Source organism: Mandrillus leucophaeus, unplaced genomic scaffold, assembly GCF_000951045.1.
Source record: "Mandrillus leucophaeus isolate KB7577 unplaced genomic scaffold, Mleu.le_1.0 Scaffold412, whole genome shotgun sequence".
Lineage (NCBI taxonomy): Eukaryota > Metazoa > Chordata > Mammalia > Primates > Cercopithecidae > Mandrillus > Mandrillus leucophaeus.
The window spans coordinates 706,062-715,020 of NW_012104388.1; the positions used below are offsets into that span (position 1 = coordinate 706,062).

The window sequence follows — 8,959 nt, forward strand, 5'->3', positions numbered from 1 at the left end:
AGTCTCACCCTGTCACCCAGGCTGTAGTGCAGTGGGTCAATCTCAGCACACTGCAACCTCTGCCTCCCAGGTTCAAGTGATTCTCCTGCCTCAGCATCCTGAGTGGCTAGGATTACAGGTGCCTACCACCATGCTTGGCTAATTTTTGTATTTTTAGTAGAGACAGGGTTTCAACATGTTACTCAGGCTGGTCTCAACTCCTGACCTCAAGTGATCTGCCTGCCTTGGCCTCCCAGTGTGCTGTGATTACAGGCATGAGCCACTATGCCTGGTCTATTTTCTTAATTTCCTTTGAATTGTTCGTTTTTAGTGTATACAAATTAAACTGAGTTTTTAATTTTTTTAATTTTTTATTTTTTAGAGACAGTGTCTCATTGTTGTGTCCAGGCTGAACTTGAACTCCTGGTCTCAAGCAATCTTCCCGCCTCAGCCTCATGAGTTTGAGGGATTATGGGTGTGTGCCACTGCACCTGGCTTCAACTGATTTTTGTGTGTTGATTTTGTTTTTGTTTTGAGACAGAGTTTTGCTCTTGTTGCCCAGGCTGGAGTGCAATTGGCAATCTCGGCTCACTGCAACCACCGCCTCCTGGGTTCAAGCAATTTTCCTAGCTCAGCCTCCCAAACAGCTGGGATTACAGGCACCTGCCACCATGCCTGGCTAATTTTTTGTATTTTTAGTAGACACAGGGTTTCACCTTGTTGGCCAGACTGGTCTTGAACTCCTGACCTCAGGTGATCTACCCGCCTTGGCCTCCCAAAGTGCTGGGATTACAGGCTTGAGCCACTGCACCCAGCCTGTGTGTTCATTTTGTATTCTGCAACCTTGCTGCCTTTATTAGTTCTCACACTTTTTTTTTTTTTTTTGGTAGACTCTTTAGGTTTTCTACATATAAAATCATGTCAGCTGGCTGGGTGTGGTGGCTCATGCCTGTAGCTCCCGCACTTTGGAAGGGTGAGGCAAGGCAAGAATATCACTTGAGGCTAGGAGTTCTGAGACCAGCCTGGGCACATAGTGAGACCCTTTCTCTACAAAAAAAAAAAAAAAAAAAAAAAAGCCTGATGTACCTATAGTCCCAGCTACTCTGGAGGCTGAGGCAAGAGCAATGCTTAAGTTTCCTGGAGTCCCAGGCTGCACTTAGCTACGATTGCATCACTGCACTCCAGCCTGGGCAACAAAGTGAGACCCTGTCTCTAAAAAATAAAGAAATGAATAAAAAATCATGGCCATCTGAAAATAGAGATAATTTTACTTTTTCCTTTCCAATTTGGATTTCTTGTATTTCTTTTTATTGCCTAATTGCTCTGGCTAGAATTTCCAGAACTATGTTAAATAGAAGCAGCAAAAGTGGGCATCTAGGCCAGGCATGGTGGCTCACGCCTATAATCCCAGCATTTTGGGAGCCCGAGGTAGGCTGGATCACCTGAGGTCAGGAGTTCGAGACCAGCCTGGCCAACATAGGGAAACCCCGTCTCTACTGAAAATACAAAAATTAGCTGGGCGTGGTGGCAGGCGCCTGTAATCCCGGCTACTCAGGAGGCTGAGGCAGGAGAATGGCATGAACCCGGGAGGCGGAGCTTGCAGTGAGCCGAGATCACGCCATTGCACTCCAGCCTGGGCAACAAGAGTGAGACTTCGTCTCCAAAAAAAAAAAAGTTGGCATCCTTGTCTTGTTTCTGATCTTAGAGGAAACAGTTTCAAGTTTTATACTTAAACATGACATTAGCTATGAATTTTTTCATATACAATCTTTATTATGTTTCTTCTCTATTGCTCGTTTGTTGAGTGCTTTTCTCATGAAAAGGAGAATTCAGATGCCTTTTTTTTTCTTGCCTAATTGCTCTGGCTAGAATTTACAGTACAATATTAAATAACAGTGGTGAAAGTGAGCATCTTGTCTTATTCTGGTCTTATGGAGAAAGGGTACAAAGGTTTCAGTATTTCATCATTGAGTATGATTTAGCTGTGGGTTTTATATAAATGCCCTTTTCAGACTAAATAACTTTCTTTCTTTCTTTTCTTTTCCTTTCTTTCTTTCTTTCTTTTTTTTTTTTTTTTTTGAGAGGGAGTCTCGCTCTGTTGCCCAGGCTGGAGTGCAGTGGCACAATGTCAGCTCATTGCAACCTCCACCTCCCGGGTTCAAGGGATTCTCTTGCCTCAGCCTCATGAGTAGCTGGGATTACAGGCACACACACCACCATGCCTGGCTAATTTTTTGTATTTTCGGTAGAGATGGAGTTTCGCCATGTTGGCCAGGCTGGTCTTGAACTCCTGACATCAAGTAATCTGCCCACCTTGGCCTCCCAAAGTGTGTGATTACAAGTGTGAGTCACTGTGCCTGACCAACTTTCTTTCTTTACTAGTTTGCTGAGTATTTTTATCATGAAAGCTGACCCTGCCACCAAAACTTTGGCTCTACAGTGATTTGAGAGTGGCTACTGACTGAGCTGTTGGGAGTCACTAGGAATGGTACATCCTGGCCTTCCCAGACAAACCCTCGAGTCCAGCTAGGACTACCTCTCTCTTGTCTTTCCCACATCCATGCCTTTTGTCATGCTGTTCTTCAATCCGAGTCCTCCTCACCCTTAAAAGGCCTTCTTCAGCAAGTCTTCTTCCTTTGTACAACACTCCCACCTTATGCATTCGCCAAGTCAGTAGTCAGGTTTAATTGTGCCTAGGAAGCAAGTACCTTGCCAGTGATAAGGTAGCCATGAGTAAGTTTGGATTCCACATATCCAAAAGAATCCATCAGGACAATCCATTGTAGGCTGCTGTTCATAGGATTTTCCCATAGTGCACTTAGGCGGGGGTATGTGGCATAAGGGTTAGTGGTATTTGTACAGTTCCAGGCCCTTTTTGATGGAACACAATTGAGGTAGCTTAAGTTAGAGAGAGACCAGGCTCTGTGGAGTAACCTTGGCCACCACTCGGCTGTGGAGGCGTTGACTGTTAGGGTTTGGTGACAAGTACTTTCACCTACAATGCAATGGGTTTTATTAGTCCACTTGTAGGATATGCACACCATCCCTCTTACTGGGTTGGTAAGTGTCCAGGACTGCGGGCATTCCTGAGGAGTGAAAGCGAGGCTGTAGTTTTGGGATATTAGTAAGGGGGAATGTCTATCCCATACCATGGCCACTGTTCACTCATACAGGTTCCCCTGCAAACCCAGCAATTGGACACATTCATGGTAAGCACGATGCATTCTCCTAGATCTACAAACAGGTTTTTCTTGGCTTGGGAAGGGATATGTCTGCTCGTAGTTTTTTTAATAAAGGGATGGAAATACTATGGGTGGTTTTGGGTGATAGTTGTTGGCTTTGGCTTTTGCTTTGGCTATAAACTGTTCTCTCTTTATGTCCTCTAGCACTTGAGTATTTACTCCCCGGTGTCCAATTTTGGTGAAGCAAAGCCACTGCTTCCCTTTGGGGCATATAGCCCCATTACGACTGCCAGATACTCCTAGATTTTTTACTTTATAATAACTTTTCCCTGATTCAACACATTTTTCAACTAAGGTTCCATAGCAGGATCTTTCTATATGGGTATGGTAAGTAAAGGACTGTTGCATTTTTTCCTCCATAGTAGAAAGACTGATAACACTCACGGCAACTTGAAGGGCTGCTGTGGACAGCAGGGTGGCTACTGACAGCATTAGGATTGTGATGAGGGATATTCCTGTATTAAGGCTTTTGGTTGGGGCCAGGCATGGTGGTTCATGCCTGTAATCCCAGCACTTTGGGAGGCTGAGGCAGGTGGAACACGAGGTCAGGAGTTCAAGACCAGTCTGGCCAACATGGTGAAACCCCATCTCTACTAAAGATACAAAAAATTAGCCTGGCGTGGTGGTGCACACCTGTAATCCCAGCTACTAGGGAGGCTGAGGCAGTAGAATTGCTTGAACCTGGGAGGTGGAAGTTGCAGTGAGCCAAGATAGCAGCACTGCATTCCAGACTGGGCAACAGGGTGAGACTCCGTCTCAAAAAAGGAAAAAAAAAAGACTTTTAGTTGGAAGTGAGGCACAGCAAGTGGTTGGGTAGATACACGCCATTTCTGGAAGCAGGTAATTAGTCTTCCCTGTGTTTATGCTTTCTAGGGGGTTTTTGGTTTTAAGAAGGGTTTTTGGTTTTAAGAAGGTTTTTTGGTTAATTTCTGCGTGGTAGGAGAAATTGTGCTTGATGACCACTTAACTGTTAATGTTTTAGAGGAAGACGTAGCCTTTGGGATGAGTTTAACCCTGGTGTGATGGATCCAGTGGGGGAGTCCTTGGACTCTCACTACAGTTGGCATGCTGAGTATCACAGTGTAGGGGCCTGTCCATTTCGGTCGCAGCTTTTTGTGAGGGTCGGGTTGGCAGATGAACACCTCGGTGCCTGCAAGACAGTTATATTGAGAGGACAAGGAGGTGTCAACCAGGAGAGGCATTGCCTCATTTGCTGCTTAACAGATGAAAGACCATGTCTGGATTACGGAGGGGAGGTAATTCGTGAGTGGCTCAGAGTCTGGGGAGGATGAAGGCCCTAAGACAAAAGTTCGGCCATACATGATTTCGAAGGGACTATAAAAAGAGGGTGCTTTTGGTGTTGCGCAGAGTCCCATGAGGGCGACAGGGAGATTTCTTGTCCATGACTGATGGGTTTCTAGAGCTAGCTTAGTGAGTTGGGCTTTAAGGACAGAGTAGACCTTTTCAACTTTGCCTGAAGATTGAAGCCTGTAAGGTGTGTGGAGAATCCACTTTATTCCTCAGGATGTAGAGATGCCTTAGGTAATTTGGCTGATGAAGGCAGGCCCGTTATCAGACTGGATGGATATTGGGAGTCCGAAACAGGAAATTATAGGCATGATGAGAGTTTGTGTGATGATATTTGCACCTTCTGAAGTTATTGGGAATACTTCTATCCACCTGGAGAAAGTACAAAGACTAGAAGATAGGCGGCCTGTGAGTGAAGTCTACTTGCCAGTCTTGCTCGGGATCTGGCCCTGGGCTTGGTGGGTAGGAAAAGGTAGTGGCTGGAGGGAACCCGGGGGTGACACTGAGTGGCAGATAGAGCAGGACTGGAAAAATGACTCGGACGCAGCTGGAAAGGTGAGAACAAGTGGGAATAGGGCAGAGAGTTTTAAGAGAGGTTTGTAACTACATGAAGAGTTGTGGAGACTTTGGAGGATAGGAATTGTTTGAGAGTGAGGAAGAACGAAGTGCCCTTCCTTGACATACGTGGTCCTTGCTTTTGGAGGTTCTGGGCCTGGAACCTCTTGTTTGGCTACCTGATCTGCTAAAGCGTTTCCAGCCAATACGGGATTGTCTGGGGTTTGGTAGCCCCTGCAGTGAATGATGGCAACTTTCTGTGGGAGCCTGGCAGCTTGAAGGAGCTTGCTGATGAGAGAGCCATTTATGACAGGAGTGTTTTTTGCAGTTAGGAAACCTCGTTCTTTCCAGATAGATGAGTGTGGTGAGTGTACTATATGGAATGCATAACGAGAATCCAAATATATGTTAATTTGTTGTCCAGCTGCTAGAGTGAGAGCTTGAGTGAGAGCAATGAGTTCAGCTTTTTGGGAGGTGGTGCCTAGGAGGAGTGGAAAACCCCTGCCCCGTCCTCACTTGGGGCTGATGCCATTTTAGGCCTCAGCCCACCTGCACCCAGGGGCTCATTAAAACAGCGTGTTGCTCCACAAAACGCCCTCGGGGTTTGAACCGATACAAGAACTTCCATCGGGTGCCGAAACCTGGGAGCACGCCAACAGACAACACGAGGCGGTGTGGAGCAACACGCTGTTTTAATGAGCCCCTGGGTGCAGGTGGGCTGAGGCCTAAAATGGCATCAGCCCCAAGTGAGGACGGGGCAGGGGTTTTATAGTCTCCTGTAAACAGGAAGTGTCCCCGTCTGGCGTAACTGCTACGTAGTATCTGGGTGGCCTTTTTCTTGATCTTCGGGGGTACGTGTCTTCCAGCCAGGGTAGGTGTCTTCTGGCCTGGGTAGGTGTCTTCCGGCCAGGGTAGATGTCTTCTGGCCGGCTCTCTTCCTGCTTCTGCTATCTTGCTGACAGATACTGCTGGCGCAAGTGGCCTTTTGCCTTGGGACCGGTCCTGAGAAGGGAGGAGTTACTCATTCCTTCAAGCTTTCCGGCCCCGGGGAGAATCTTTCAAAGAGCAGTTTTCTGGGGCTTCTCACTACCTACACAGCATGCTGCCCCCAAGTTCTGGTCCCTCTGCCTAGAATTCTTCTTCCCCGAGACTTTACGTGGTTCTCTCTAGCATTCTTGGCATTCAGGATTCAGCTCACAGGTCACCTCATTGGGTTGGTCTTACCCAATGCCTTCTCTCTTCCAACAGCCTCTCTCCCATGCTGGTCTCTGTTTTGTGTTTTCAGCACTTATTAGAATTTGCAATTATTTTGTACTGTCTTTCTCCCCTGTTTAGAAGGTAAGCTACTTGAGGGCAGATACCTGTTCCCTCCTGTTTAGTGCTGTGTTCCCCAGGGCATATCAGCATCTGAAATGCAACTGGGGAACAATAAACATCTGTTCATCTGAATGAACATCCATACAGGATAGGTTTCTATTAGTCACACTTTACAGACCACACTCTTCCAGGCTCAAGTCTGAACATACTTCTTCATTCATGATGGGGATGGTTATAAGCATGGGTTCTGGACCTAGATGGTCTGCACTCAAACCCCATCCCTCTTCTTACTTCTCAGCTTATTTTTCCACCTTTGAAGTGGAATGTTGATGTGAGGATTAAATGAGTTAATAACTGTAAAATGCTTATGGTCATGCCTGTCATGTCTTATTACTATTCCCCAGCATTGGGTACAGTGCCTGGTACGTATTTTTTTTTTTTTTTTTAAGATGGAGTCTCACACTGTCGCCCAGGCTGGAGTGCAGTGGCATGATCTCAGTTCACTGCAAGCCCTGCCTCCCGGGTTCACACCATTCTCCTGCCTCAGCCTCCCGAGTAGGTGGGACTACAGGTGCCCGCCACCACGCCCAGCTAATTTTTGTATTTTTAGTAGAGATGGGGTTTCACCATGTTAGCCAGGATGGCCTCGATCTCCTGACCTCGTGATGCACCCACTGCAGCCTCCCAAAGTGCTGGGATTATAGGCATGGGCCACCACGCCTGGCCAGTGCCTGGTACATATTGGTACCCAGTAAATAGTTGCTGAATGGGGAATTTTATGGTGTAGCAATTATACTAGGCTGTCATTAGAAACTGGGGTCAATTTTTAAAAAATCTCCTAGGACATTATAATCTGGGTGATGAGTGTTATACAAGCAGAAAGGTAAAAAAAAATCCCAAGAATGGGATAACTGTTGAAGAAAGCAATACAACTCTTTGTCATCTTGGAATCTGGTTCAGAATGATCATGGCTTTGGCATTCAGAAGTGAGGGAGGGCCATTAAGTGTGGCTGGTGGATGCAGGATTAAGCTAACTCTCATGGAATAAGGAGGAGGTGAAACAGATAAAATGAAGAGGGTGGCTTGAACCTGGGAGGCGGAGGATGCAGTGAGCCAAGATCGTGACACTGCACTCCAGCCTGGATAACAGAGCAAGACTCCATCTCAAAAAAAAAAAAATGAAGAGGGTGTTTTTCCATTTGTGTTTTCATGGTGATGAAGACAGCCTTGTTCTGGTTTCTGATTAATCAACAAGTCCATGGAGAATTTTGCCTAATCCCAGAAGGGCAGTCCCAGATCTTTTAAACTCATTTAAAGGTATAGCCAACAATAAGCAGGTATATGCATAAATCACTCTTGGGACTTCCCCCTAATAGAACCCATCTTTCTACAGGTGAATTTTGGGGTACCATGTATCTCAGAGGTTGTTGTGAGGGTGTGACATCATCCAAGTAGTCAGGGAAGCTCTAGGAGGGTGAGGAAACAGATGTTACAGAAGGGCAATGGCATCCTGGGAGGAGGGAATGGAAGAGGTTTCCATCACCAGGGGAGCTAGCTCTGGCCTTTGTGGCTCCAACTTTAGTGATATGAGAAATGTAAGTGCCTATGTTTTGGTGGTTGTGCCTTAAGTCTTTTAATTGGGGGTCGGAGGATGGAGGTGGGGGGATTAACAATAGGAGTGTTTTTTTTTAATCTGACCAACCTGACTGGTTTCTTTCTTCTCTCTTTGGTAGTCTCTGGGGCTCTCATGTGAACCTGTTGCAATTCTTGAGGCCAAATCTGCTCTCTGTGTCACCCAGAGAGTCCCAGCTAAGAGGCCAAATGGGTAAAATGCAAGACGTGAAGCTGGGAGGGATTGGAATGCTGATCTGACCTCAGGCTGCTTGAGAGAAGTTAACTAGCCTTTTAAAATTTTTATTTATTTTTTTAAGAGGCAGTGTCTTGCTATATTGCCCAAGCTGAACTTGAATTCCTGAGCTCAAGTGAGCCTCCTGCCTCAGCCTTCTGAGAAGCTGGGACTACAGAAATGTGCCACTGCACTTGGCTGGAACCAGCTTTTGAGGCATCCTTTGCCTCTGAAGAACCTAGGATGAAGTTCCTCTCACCTGAGGGAGCAGAGGATCTTCCAGAGGCTTTGACTGTGCTGTTTTCTAACCCATGAGCCTGCTGTTTCCAGAAGGGACACTCTATTAGTCTGTTCTCACACTGCTATAAAGAAATGCCTGGCACTGGGTAATTTATAAAGAAGAGGTTTATTTGGCTCATGGCTGTACAGAAAGCATGATGCTGGCATCTGCTAGACTTCAGGGGAGGACTCAGAAAACTTACATTCATGGAGGAAGGCAAAGGGGGAGCGAGCACCTCACAAGGCTGGAGTAGGAGGAAAAGAGAAGTGGGGGGAGGTGCCATACACTTTTTTTTTTTTCTTTTTTAAAGACGATCTCCCTGTTGCCCAGGCTGGTGTGCAGTGGCACAATCTTGGCTCACTGCAACCTCCACCTCCTGGGTTCAAGTGATTCTCCTGCCTCAGCCTCCTGAGTAGCTGGGATTACAGGCAC

The 8,959-nt window shown here is 46.4% G+C and overlaps 1 pseudogene; it reads right to left on the reverse strand.

The window, feature by feature from the left end:
• LOC105548485 overlaps window positions 1–4,049 on the reverse strand; it is a 21,003-nt pseudogene extending 16,954 nt beyond the window's left edge.
• Window positions 4,050–8,959: the final 4,910 nt, after the last annotated feature.